This window comes from Delphinus delphis, chromosome 16 (assembly GCF_949987515.2).
Source record: "Delphinus delphis chromosome 16, mDelDel1.2, whole genome shotgun sequence".
Taxonomy (NCBI): Eukaryota; Metazoa; Chordata; class Mammalia; order Artiodactyla; family Delphinidae; genus Delphinus; species Delphinus delphis.
The window spans coordinates 73693166-73706563 of NC_082698.1; positions in this window are offsets into that span (position 1 = coordinate 73693166).

Below are 13398 nucleotides of genomic sequence, written 5' to 3' on the forward strand. Positions count from 1 at the left end.
TGGCTGTGTATGATTGGTTGTTTTTTTTTTAAATTTTTTTTATAGTTAACTTTTATAAATTTATTTATTTATTTTTGGCTCCGTTGGGTCTTTGTTGCTGCTAGTTGTGGCAAGTGGGGGCTACTCTTCGTTGCAGTGCATGGGCTTCTCATTGCCATGGCTTCTCTTGTTGCAGAGCACAGGCTCTAGGCACATCTTCAGTAGTTGTGGCACATGGGCTTCAGTAGTTGTGGCTCGCGGGCTCTAGAGCACAGGCTCAGTAGTTGTGGTGCATGGGCTTAGTTGCTTCTCAGCATGTGGGATCTTCCTGGACCAGGGCTTGAACCTGTGACCCCTGCACTGGCAGGCGGATTCTTAACCACTGTGCCACCAGGGAAGCCCATGCCTCTCCCTTCTGACCTGCAGAGTTTATGCTGAAAAGTCAGCTGAGAGCCTTAATGGGAGTTCCCTTGTAAGTACTGTGTTACTTTTCCCTTGCTACTTTTAACATTCTCTCTTTAATTTTTGCCATTTTTATATACAATGTGGGGACTTCCCTGGTGGTCCAGTGGTTAAGAATCAATCCATCTTCCAATGCAAGGGACGTGGGTTTGATCCCTGGTCGGGGAACTAAGATCCCACATGCCACAGGGCAACTAAGCCTGTGCACCACAACTACTGAGCCTGTGCACTCTGGAGCCTGTGTGCCACAACTAGAGAGAAGCCCACACACTGCAATGAAGACCCTGTGGGCTGCAACTAAGACCTGATGCAGCCAAATAAATAAATATTAAAAAAAATAATATACAGTGTGTCTTCATGTCTTCCTCTGTAGGTAATCCTGTATGGGACATTCTGCACTTCCTGAACTTGGATGTCTGTTTCCTATCCCAGGTTAGGGAAGTTTTCATGTATTATGTCTTCAGTTATGTTCTCAGCCTCCTTTTCTCTCTCTTCTTCTTCTGCATCCCCTATAATGCAAATATTAGTGTGCTTGATGTTCTTACAGAGGTCTCTTAAACTGTTCTCATTTCTTTTCCTTCCTTTTTTCTTTTCAGTATGAGTGGTTTCAACTACTCTGTCTTTCAGCTCACTGATACATTCCTTTGTATCATTTAGTCTACAGTTGATTCCTTCTAGGGTGTTTTTCATTTCAGTTATCTTATTGTTCACCTCTGATTGTTCTTTATATTTTCTAAATTTTTGTTAAAAATTTCTGGCTCATCTGTGCATCCATTCCTCCCCCGAGTTCTTTGGTCATCTTTATCATCACTACCCTGAACTCTTTCTTGGGTAGATTACCTATTTCCACTTTACTTAGTTCTCCTTTTGGGGTTTTATTTTGTTCCTTTGTTTGGAGCAGCCTCCTCTGTCGCCTCATTTTGCCTCATTTGCTGTTTATATTTTTATGTATCTTATAGATTGGTTATGTTTGTTTCCTAACATTGGAGAAGTGGCCTTTTGCAGGAGACATCCTGTGTGTCCCAGTAGCGCACTCCCCTGTCATCACCAGAGCTTTATGCTCTAGAGGATTCCCCTGTGAGGGCTGCGTGGGTCTTCCTGTCATGGTAGGCTCATCATATGGGTGGTCTGGTAGGCTTGCTTTGCCCCTGGACTTGTTGGTTGCTGGGTCCTGCCTTGTGCAGAGGCTTCTGGCTAGCTATGGGTTGTTAACTGTGTCAGGCGGTGGCTTACTGCAGAAGCCCGGGGTGGGGGGACTAGTGCTGCCTTACTGGTGGGTGGAGTCAGCGTCCAGGAAATCTCAGGGCTGTTGCCCAACCACTGTGGGTGAAGCCAGGTCCTGGAGTCTGGTTGCAGGTCCCAGGGGTCCCAGAACTTGTGTTTTATCATTGGTGGGTGAGGCTGCTTTCTCACACAGTTGGCTGCAGGGCCCAGGGTGTCTCGATCCTTCTGTTGGACTGCTAATGGTTGGGGCCAGGGCCCAGCTGGTCTCCAGGGAAGGATCTGGCCTGCTAGTGGGCGGGCTGCGTCTGTAGGCCGTGGGGCTATAGTTTTCTTGTGGCTGGTGTCTGCCCACTGGTGGGTGAAGCTGGGCCTGAGGCTAGAGCAGGCTTGCTGGTGGCTGGCGCTGGGGCCCAGCCAGTCCCAGGGCATGATCTGGCCTCCTGGTGGGTGGGCCAGATCCACAGACTGCAGGGCTGTGGTTTTCTTATGGCTGGTGTCCACCCACTAGGGAAGCTGGTTCTGAGGCTAGAGCAGGTTCCCTAGAGTGTGTGACTCAAGCCCGTGGATTCTGGGGATGGTGCCTGCCCACTGTTGGTTGGAGCTGGGTCCCAGGTTCTCTGGCTAGAGGGCCCCGAGGGTCTCAAGTTGGATTTAGTGCCTGTGCACTGGAGCATGGGGCTGGGTCCTGGGCCCTCTGTTGGACAGGATCATGTCCAGGGATGGTTGTGGACTCCCAGGGTCATAAGGCAGTCTTCCTGCCAGTGTGTGAGGCTGTGTCCATGCCGTGTTAGTTGCTTGTCCTGAGGCGTCCCAGCACTGGCACCTATATGCTGTTTGGTCTGGGCAGGGCTGGGTATTGGGGCTATAAGCTAGAAGGAGGATTCCAAAGTGGCATTTGTCAGCACCAGTGTCCATGTGGTAGAACAAGCTCCCTAAAATTGCTGCAGTCAGTGTCTGTGTCCCCAGGGTGAGCTGTAGTTGCCTCCTGCCTCTCTGGGAGACTCTCCAAGATCAGCAAGTAGGTCTGACCCATGTTCCTATCATATTACTGCTTCTTCCCTCCATCCCAGAGCCTGTGAGATTTTTGTGTGTGCCCATTGAGAGGGAAGTTTATTTCCCCCAACCCTCTGGGACTCCTGAAATTAAGCCTCACTGGCCTTCAAAGCCAAATTCTCTGGGAGCTCTTTTTCTGGGTCCTCACCCCTTTTTCCACAAGACTGTGAAATGGACATTGACAGTGGGGAATTGTAACAGGAAAGAGCCAAATCTGACTACATATTGGATCTGTTTCTTTTACTTTAACCTTTGCTTTGCGCTGCTTTTGTTCAGTAAAAGGATACTGTGTACACATAATGGCCTGCCTCGGGGAACCCTGCCCCTCTGCCTGAATGTTAAACCAAAGTACCTTTGTTCAGGGAAACATCCGGACCCTGTTCCACCTGCGGATGGCTGCAAGGAAGGAGAAATTAACACATCAAGAAATTAACATATCACCTCCCCCAGGCTGGCCATTCCAGGTGATATTTACAAATCTTATGGCCTTTTTACTTTACTTCCTCATCTCCTCCCCCTCTCTGTGCTATAAAAGAAACTGACATCCAAATCCGGAGAAGATGGTTATTTTGAAACTTTAGTCTGTCATCTACAAGGCCTGCTGGCTTTCCAAATAAAGTATTCCCTACCTCAACACCTCCTCTTTGATTTATTGGCCTGTCATGTGGCGAGCAGGGGAGCTTGGACTCGGTAACAGTTACAAAATGATGACACTCTAACTTATCATTTACCTTCATTTATGAGCTGAAATATTTCCATAAAGGGAGTATTTAGTTATATTACAGTTCATATAGGTAATGTAGACTAAATGCTGAATTTTTGCCTTCATTTACTGGTATTCAAAATAATGTGTTAGTTGCCTAGCATCTTCCGAAGTTAAACATTTATTTTCAGTGAACTCATAGAATTAAATATCCTTGATGTATTTTTTTTTTCTTTCAGTATGCGGGCCTCTCACTGTTGTGGCCTCTCCCGTTGCGGAGCACAGGCTCCGGACACACAGGCTCAGTGGCCATGGCTCATGGGCCCAGCCGCTCTGTGGCATGTGGGTCTTCCCGGACCGGGGCACGAACCCGGGTCCCCTGCATTGGCAGGCGGACTCTTAACCGCTGCGCCACCAGGGAAGCCCTCCTTGATGTATTTTAATTCATTACAGGAAATTCTGATTGATGTTAATTAAAATCATCCTTCTTTGGCCCTGGGGGTTTTGGAACAGCCTTCTGTCTCCAGTAGTTTATTTGTTTCTGATGTGACAATATGTTTCAGGCTCCTCTTATCCCTTTCCAGCCCTGGAATCAACCATTTCTTCAGGAACCTAGTTTTCTCTTAAAGGGAAATGGTATGGAGTGATAACAATCTGGTGCCAGAGGTTGGTCCTTGTTTGGGGACTTTTTCAGTGGACAGAGCTAGGACCTATATCTATTTTTATTTTTAAAATTTATTTTATTTTATTTTTGCGGTATGCGGGCCTGTCACTATTGTGGCCTCTCCCATTGCAGAGCACAGGCTCCGGACGCGCAGGCTCAGCGGCCATGGCTCACGGGCCCAGCCGCTCTGCGGCATGTGGGATCTTTCCGGATTGGGGCACGAACCTGTGTCCCCTGCATCGGCAGGCGGACTCTCAACCACTGCACCACCACGGAAGCCCTATATCTGTATTTTTAAAAGATAACGTCATCAAGCGTTTATAGTGATACTTCTAATTCAAATGCAGAACTATGTAGGATTTTAATTTGACCTCATCAGTCTTATATCTGCTTCTTTTCACACATTGAAATTTTCAGGGTCCAAAACACCAAGATAATTATCTGCATCATCCCACATGTGTAGAACATTTCAATAACAGAGCATGCAGTGTCTAATTTTATCTGAAAGGTCAGGGTGAAAAGAACAGTTGTTGACAAGGTGAGGATGCATATTCCAGTTAGAGCAAAGAGCATGTACAAAGATCCAGAGGCTGGAGAGCACATAGTTCATTTAGGAAGGAGCAGGTCCTGTTCTACGGGAGGGGTGAGGGGTTCCAGAGTCAGAAGACATTGCAACACAATGGGCCTCACATTCAATGCTGTGGATGTTAGAGCATCCGCCAGATCTTGTGTTTGTTTTTAATAAACAATATGAGTTTTCTACTTTGTCTATATAAGCAGAACTTCGGTGTGAGAAAACGGTAGGGGTTACTTGAAGAGTTACTGTCCTTAACTATTCTACAGCAGTTCAGGGAAAACACCAGTGAAAGTGTAGCTCACTTATTTTCTGACATTTGAAGATGCAGTTGCATACTAATGACCCATCGTCGCGGCATTTTTCTCCCCACAGATGACAAAGTATGGACCATCGTGTCTCACGATTTGCAGACACAGGCGGTGGTGGTGTGCTACAACCCAGAAAGATACTCAGCTTATTTTCAGCACCTCCATGTGGGCAGGATGTCACCTGTTTCTGCAAGATGTCGAGGTTGTGGAACCCCCCAGGTAGGCTGAGCACCGTAGGGTTACTGTTCATTGCTATCTCAGCTGGTGGTTGGAATGATGGAAACAATCCAGCAGGTGTGGCTTATTCTCTTAATAGGCCAGTCTTCAAAGTGCTGGTAGCTGTGAAAGTGAAATACAACCCCTTGGTCTGTTTTCTGGGGAAGGAAGTTAAGAACTTACCATTGGAAAAAAAATTTCCATTGTTTTTATAGATTTTTTTTCAATTTTCTATGCATATATGTGTGTGTGTGTGCTTCTAGTGTTTAATTATCAGTAGTAGCTTTGGGCAAAAGTTTATCAGAGCTCCTTGTGAGCTTTCAAGTAGTTCCCTTTGAGTTCTTCAGTTGTCTTCAATGTAAAGATGAAAGAATTCCAAAGTCTGTCTGCTGGTAAATAGCATATACAAAATAGCGATGGAATTGAGAGCTCTTTGTTGTCTGTAGTCATTTAACAGTATCTGTTGGTCAAGAAGTCCTCCCCCAATTTTTTTTTTCATGATGGCCTACATTTAGCAGTGCTTCAGGCTGTGTGTTTGTGTGTGTGTATGCTACGAATGTAGAAAATAGAGAGTTTACAAAGGGTATCCTGGAATTATCTTTAATACAAGACCTATACCTCTGGGTTTCTTGGCAGTAAATTCAACACGATGACAGAAAACTAAATCTCTCTGTCTCTAGTATAACACAGTGGAAATAATGCATATGCTCTGAGTCAGAGAAACATAGGTTCACATTTTTCAGCCTTGCTGCTCCTTGGGTATGTGACTTTGGGGGAGTTGCTTGAACTCTCTGCCTCAGTTTCCAGTGTCTTTTTCAGTCAGATAAGGATCATAATACCTATTTCAGGGTGATTGTGAGAATTGAATGAGGTACTGTACTAAGTGCTTATTATAGGGCTTGATGCACTTAAGGACTTAATAAATAGCAAATAATATATTGATTACTTTTTAATAGTAAGCAACTTTGGAAGTAGCATTATGTCAGAGACCAATGGGCTGTTTGATGCCCCAAATCAGTGTTGTATTGGAGCCAGTGTTGTAGGGAGTCGCTTACAGAGAAGAGTTATAAGCGGGACAGTCTATAATATTTTGAAGATTTAAGTACTTTTTTTTTTTTTTTTTTTTTGCGGTACGCGGGCCTCTCACTGTTGTGGTCTCTCCTGTTGCGGTGCACGGGCTCTGGACGCGCAGGCTCAGCGGCCATGGCTCACGGGCCCAGCCGCTCTGCGGCATGTGGGATCTTCCCGGACTGGGGCACGAACCCGTGTCCCCCACATCGGCAGGCGGACTCTCAACCACTGTGCCACCAGGGAAGCCCTTAAGTACTTTTTATGTGCAAAGCCTTGTGCTAAAATTACAAACAAGTGTAACCTATGAACTCTAAGAAAGTAAAATCTGTAAAATAGGAAAATGATTGGTTCAGACAAGTGGTGCTTATGCTATCTGGAGAAAGAAGACATGACCGTGGCCGGGATGTTAAAGAGGTGCTTCGTTAAAGAGGTCGAAAGACAATTCAAGGTCATGGAAAGAGGAAACAAGAGTCTGAAAGGCAGAATACGAATGATCCTTCAGGCCACAGTGAGAAGGAGTTTAGCAGAAGCAGAGTTCATGTCAAAGAGCAGTAAGAAATAAGGTTGAAAAGTAAAAATGAGAGAAACTCTGGAGGAAACGAAATGAGATGCTGGAATTTTCCCAGAAGGCCCATGCTTCTCAGGCTTTAGTGTGCATGCGAATAACTTGGAGAGATTAATAAGACACAAATTGCAGGGCTCCATTTCCTGAATTTCAGATTCCGTAGGTCTGAGGCAGGGCTCCAGAGTTTTCATGTGTTACACATGCTATGGACTGAATTCTGGCCCCACAATTCATATGTTCTCCTCCCCAGTGTAACCCTATTTGAAATAGGGCTTTTAGGAGATAATGAAGGTTAAATGAGGTCATAAGGCTGGGTTCCTAATCTGATTGGATGGGTGGCTTATAAAAAGAGGAAGAGCCAGGAAGAGAGCTCTCACCAGAAACCAAACAGGCCAGCACCTGGATCTTGGACTTCCAGCCTCCAGCTCTGTTAAGGAAACAAACATGTTATTTTATCCACCCAACCAGTGGTCTTTTGTAATAGTAGCCAGAGCAGACTAGTACAATGAGTCCCCAGGTAGTGATGAAATAGCTGGTCTAGAGACCACTCTGAGAACCATGGCTATGTACAATGGAAATCCGTTAAGGTCCCTGCAACCATTTTTCTGTCCGCCTTCACTTATCACAATCTTTTTTTTTTTTTAAATTGGATCCTGTTTTCACTGCCAGGAAAAATCAACCAAGGTTTATAGAAAATCTAGGCACAGTTAATGAATCCCAGCAGCTTGCCTGCACTCAGTTTCATGAGTGAGTACTTCCTGTCCAAGCTCACTCTAAAGATTTCAGTCAATCAGTCTCCACTCCTGGAGGGGATGGGGTGAGGTAAAATTGCTGACCAGAAAAATAACTTGGCACCATCAGCTTTATTTTCTTCCATTCTCCTATTAAACTTCAAAGTCATCTTTTACTGTTTGAATTTTGCTCTGGTGGTTAAAAAAATACAATGCAGCTTCCAAATATTGGTAAGTTTAACTCACAGTTCAGGCACCAGGAGAATTTGGTTGGAGGTAAGAGAAACCGTTTGCCTTTAGTGCCTCTGGTCTTGTAGTTCATTTTTTCCCTTCCCTCATTGGTACCTTCTGTACCTTCCCCCAGCCACCAAGAAACCTCACACACTTATTAGCCTCCTCTTGAAAACACAGGATGTCCAAACCATGAGAAAACATAGGGTAAATTTGATTTTAACCAATACTTCTGTTACATTTTCTAATAAGCTAAACACACTTCAACCTCCAGACACCTTTTCAGAGGATGAACTACTAGACTGAAATCAAGAGTGAACTGTTAGGGTTCCTTAAAAAACTACAAATAGAACTACCGTATGACCCAGCAATCCCACTACTGGGCATATACCCTGAGAAAACCATAATTCAAAATGAGTCATATACCAAAATGTTTATTGCAGCTCTATTTACAATAGCCAGGAAATGGAAGCAACCTAAGTGTCCATCAACAGATGAATGGATAAAGAAGATGTGGCACATATATACCATGGAATATTACTCAGCCATAAAAAGGAACGAAATTGAGCTATTTGTAATGAGGTGGATGGACCTAGAGTCTGTCATACAGAGTGAAGTAAGTCAGAAAGAGAAAGACAAATACCATATGCTAACACATATATATGGAATTTAAGAAAAAAAATGTCATGAAGAATCTAGGGGTAAGACAGGAATAAAGACACAGACCTACTAGAGAATGGACTCGAGGATATGGGGAGGCAGAAGGGTAAGCTGTGACAAAGTGAGAGAGTGGCATGGACATATATACACTACCAAACGTAAAATAGATAGCTAGTGGGGAGCAGCTGCATAGCACAGGGAGATCAGCTCAGAGCTTTGTGACCACCTAAAGGGGTGGGATAGGGAGAGTGGGAGGGAGGGAGACGCAAGAGGGAAGAGATATGGGAACATATGTATATGTATAACTGATTCACTTTGTTATAAAGCAGAAACTAACACATCACTGTAAAGCAATTATACTCCAATAAAGCTGTAAAAAAATAAAGAATGAACTGTTAGGGCTTCCCTGGTGGCACAATCGTTAAGAATCCTCCTGCCAATGCAGGGGACACTGGTTCGAGCCCTGGTCCAGGAAGATCCCACATGCCACAGAGCAACAAAGCCCACGCGCCACAACTACTGAGCCTGCACTCTAGAGCCCACAAGCCACGACTACTAAGCCCGCGAACCACAACTACTGAGCCCGTGTGCCACAACTACTGAAGCCCGTGCACCTAGAGCCCGTGCTCCACAACAAGAGAAGCCACTGCAATGAGAAGCCCATTCACCGCAACGAAGAGTAGCTCCCGCTTGCCGCAACTAGAGAAAGACGGCGCGCAGCAACCAAGACCCCACACAGCCAAAAATAAATAAATAAAATAAATTAAAAAAAGAAAAGAGTGAGCTGTTAATCTGCACAATAAGCACACTTTTTTGTGTTTCCAGACATTTGCAGATTATCATTGTACTTAATAAACTGTACCTTGAAAATAAGTTTATCATATGCTTCTTGCCTTTTGGGACACCCTCCATGTATCAAATTTTCACTCACATAAGATCCGTACTTAATAAATGTTTGCTGACTGGAATGAAATGAAAAATATATAGCTTTAAATATTACCTCATCCAAACTTCAGGCAGTTGTTTTTTTTAATTTATTTATTTGGCTGCACTGGGTCTTAGTTGCAGCACACAAGATCTTTGTTGTGGCATGCGGGATCTAGTTCCCTGACCAAGATGGAACCCAGGCACCCTGCATTGGGAGTGTGGAGTCTTAACCACTGGATTACCAAGCAAGTCCCAGGCAGTTGTTTTTAAACAAGTGTATATGTCAGAATTTTCAGGTTGCTCGTCACAATGCTGATTCCCGTGATTTTGACTTGGTAGAACTTGGTTGAGGCACAGAAATGTTTGCTTTTTTTTTTTTTTGGCGATGCTGCGTGGCTTGTGGGATCTTATTTCTCCAACCAGGGATTGAACCCAGGCCCTCGGCAGTGAGAGCGCAGAGTCCTAACCACTGGACCTCCAGGGAATTCCCAGGAATATTTGCTTTTAACAAACATCCAGGCGTCATTCTGTGACCCATACATTGAAAAATACCGTCTTGAATTTATGGCATGAGGTCTCTCATGTTGGATTTTCAGGTGTCAGTCCTCCATGTGGGAGAGGATTAAAGGGAACATTAGAACTTGTCTGACCAATTGCCGTAAAATGGCATATATAACTACCTGTTCCTTCAGCTAAAATATATTGGCGTGGTGGTATTTTAAAAATCCTTTTCATAGACTAAATATTGTAAAGTGAATTTCAGCCTCCCCTTCTGAGTCATTTTTCGCATCCCAATTTCTATTTTGCAGGCTAATTAATCAGTAGCACAGCTGAGGCAAGGAAAAGGAGTGGTTGATATAGCAAGTTTTCCTGTATTATTGTATTCTGTACATGTCTAAGTGAGAAAACATGATTTAATATAAATCTTTAATTTGCTGTTTCAAGGAGCTGATGTTTGCTCTAATTAGTTTTTTCCCTCCCTGGTAAAATGGAAATTTTTTCTTTTTTTAAATTTTTGGTCGTGTTGGGTCTTTCTTGCTGCACGTGGGCTTTTCTCTGGTTGCGGCGAATGGGGGTCATTCCTCGCTGCGGCACGCAGGCTTCTCATTGCAGTGGCCTCTCCCATTGCGGAGCACGGGCTCCAGGCACATGGGCTTCAGTAGTTGTGGCTCGTGGGCTCCAGAGCACAGGCCCAGCAGTTGTGGTGCATGGGCCTAGCTGCTCTGCAGCATGTGGGATTCCCCCAGACCGGGGATCAAACCCGTGTCCCCTGCATTGGCACATGGACTCCCAACCACTGTGCCACCAGGGAAGCCCTGCAATTTTAATACTCGTTCTTAACTAAGGCTGAATTATATTGGAACTGCTGTAGTAGAACTTGAGACATCAGTTTGAATACAGAGTATATTCATTAGCGTCATGGCAATTAAAATGAGTATCAAATGGGTTTGTAATAGCTAGGCACTTAAAATGTTGTTTAAAGAGCCTTACTACCCTCAAGAGTTCATGTGGGGCTCTATAGTTTCTAGTGATACTTATGATAAAGAGTTGACTTTGTATGTATATGGACCTCATTTTTATTTTGATAAGTGGTTGTACCATACCATTAGCTAATAAATGTAGAATTACTCATTCATGGTTTCTCACAACTTTTACAAGGATAGTAATATATGACCTGCAACGTTATCTCTTCTTTTTTATCACTACAAAATTCTTAAAAGGAATCAATTTAATTTTATAATTATTTTAATAAATTTATTTATTTATTTTTGGCTGCACTGTGTCTTTGTTGCTGCGCGCGGGATTTCTCTAGTTGCAGCGATCAGGGGCTACTCTTTGTTGCGGCACGTGGGCTTCTCATTGCGGTGGCTTCTCTTGTCGTGGAGCACAGGCTCTAGGCACGCGGGCTTCAGTAGTTGTGGCATGTGGACTCAGTAGTTGTGGCTCATGGGCTCTAGAACGCAGGCTCAGTAGTTGTGGCGCATGGGCTTAGTTGCTCCGCGGCATGTGGGATCTTCCTGGAACAGGGCTTGAACCCATGTCCCCAGTGTTGGCAGGTGGATTCTTAACCCCTGCGCCACCAGTGAAGTTCAAAAGAATCAATTTTAAAGTAATGCTTTTGCCATTCTTCATGGTCATATATATTCTTGCAATTTAACTATTAGTTTAATTGTCCTTAATCAACTTTATAAAAGACATAGAAACAAGACAAAGTTATTTGATTTCATGCCAAGTTGAAAATAAACAAATTAATTCTAACCAAACAGAAAAAACATTAATAGCTATCCAAAACCACAGGGATGTCAATATGTTTTATATTTATATCCCTGAGACTGCAAGTAGACTGATATCTGAAGTTAATGAAGGGCAGAAATCTTTAAAGTAGGATGAAATCTACTTCTGAAATAAATACCTTAAGAACTTGAATTTGATAAATTAGACACCAGGAGAAAGTTTCACTTAGATCCCACTTGAGTGAAGTCTTAGGCAACAATCCTAATGCTTTTAGATGTCAAAAATATTTCTCTATATTTGGACAAGACTTACTAGCCTGATTTAAAATGTTTATTTGTGTATCTAAGATGAACCATCATCATGTATTTATTTTACAAAACATTGTGCTTTCTAATTAAGAATTTTCTGCTGAAGTGTTTTTTCCCTACTATATAAATATTTATTTAATTACAGAGGTATAAATTTGATGTTTTCTATTTTTCTGACTATATTTAGTGTTGTTTTCATTGGTTCCCAGTGTTTCATTTATTTTAATTTCTCAATGTAGTCTTGTTCTCATAAGTCATAGTTTTATTGTTTCTTTTGTTGAAAGAAGCAATATAAATTATCCATCCTTTTGGGTAGTTTGCTATTAGATTTTGTATCCATTGAAAAGGAGCTAAGTTCACAATTTTTGCCTGTAAAGTAAGTTGCGTAAAATTCAATATACCTTTTTTTTTTAAAACATCTTTATTGGTGTATAATTGCTTTACAATGGTGTGTTAGATTCTGCTGTATAACAAAGTGAAACAGCTATACATAAACCTATATCCCCATATCTCCTCCCTCTTGCGTCTCCTCCCACCCTCCCTATCCCACCCCTCTAGGTGGTCACAAAGCACCGAGCTGATCTCCCTGTGCTATGCGGCTGCTTCTCACTAGCTATCTATTTTACATTTGGTAGTGTATATATGTCCATGCCACTCTCTCACTTCGTCCCACAGTTTAATGACACAAAACTGTGATTTGGTCGCATCCAGAAGACAAGAAAACATCACTCTGATGTTGTAACTTATAACCTATTTTTAGCAAAAAAACCTAAACTTTGGTGAAGCTATCAAGAAAGTGAATTTTCCAAGTTTGTGATATGCATTATAAGAAACTATGATGTTTAACTATTGAAACAATATCTTGATAAAACACTCCTCAACTGCAACTGAAGATTGGCATTTTCAGTAAATGAGATCTGTGGTGATTAGTCAGTATATTAATCAAAAGCTTAATGATTTATCTAATTATTGTGTTAAATAATGTGCTGAAATCAGAGGATACAATTAAATGGGACAAGCAAGAAAGAGAGTAATAACTAAATGGTAAAATTAGAAAATCAAATCTAGTAATGTTCCACACCCAGGCAACTAGCATCTTCATAGAGGACGCTGTAGTTAAAAGGTACAGAGTGGTACAGAGGAGAGTAGAGGCTATTTCAGCAATGTGGATAGGAGCTGATGAAAGTCTTAGCTGGAATAATGGATGAGAGAATCAATCCATAAATATTTATTTTTTTTTGTATGATGTCTAGACTGAGATGTGAAGGATTCATGCAATTCAACTAAGAAAAAAATGTCAGGGGCACTTCTGGGTCTGAGATGTCAGAATGGGTAGTATTCTGAGATGAAGGTCAAGGAACACAGAACTTTGAAGGAAATGAGAGAGGTTAGAGTGGCTGCAGCAGAGAACTTGAGTGTGGGAGAGAGGAAAGCAGACTGAGGGGATCAGTCCAGAGCCTCTGCGTGATGTTAAGGATTTCACT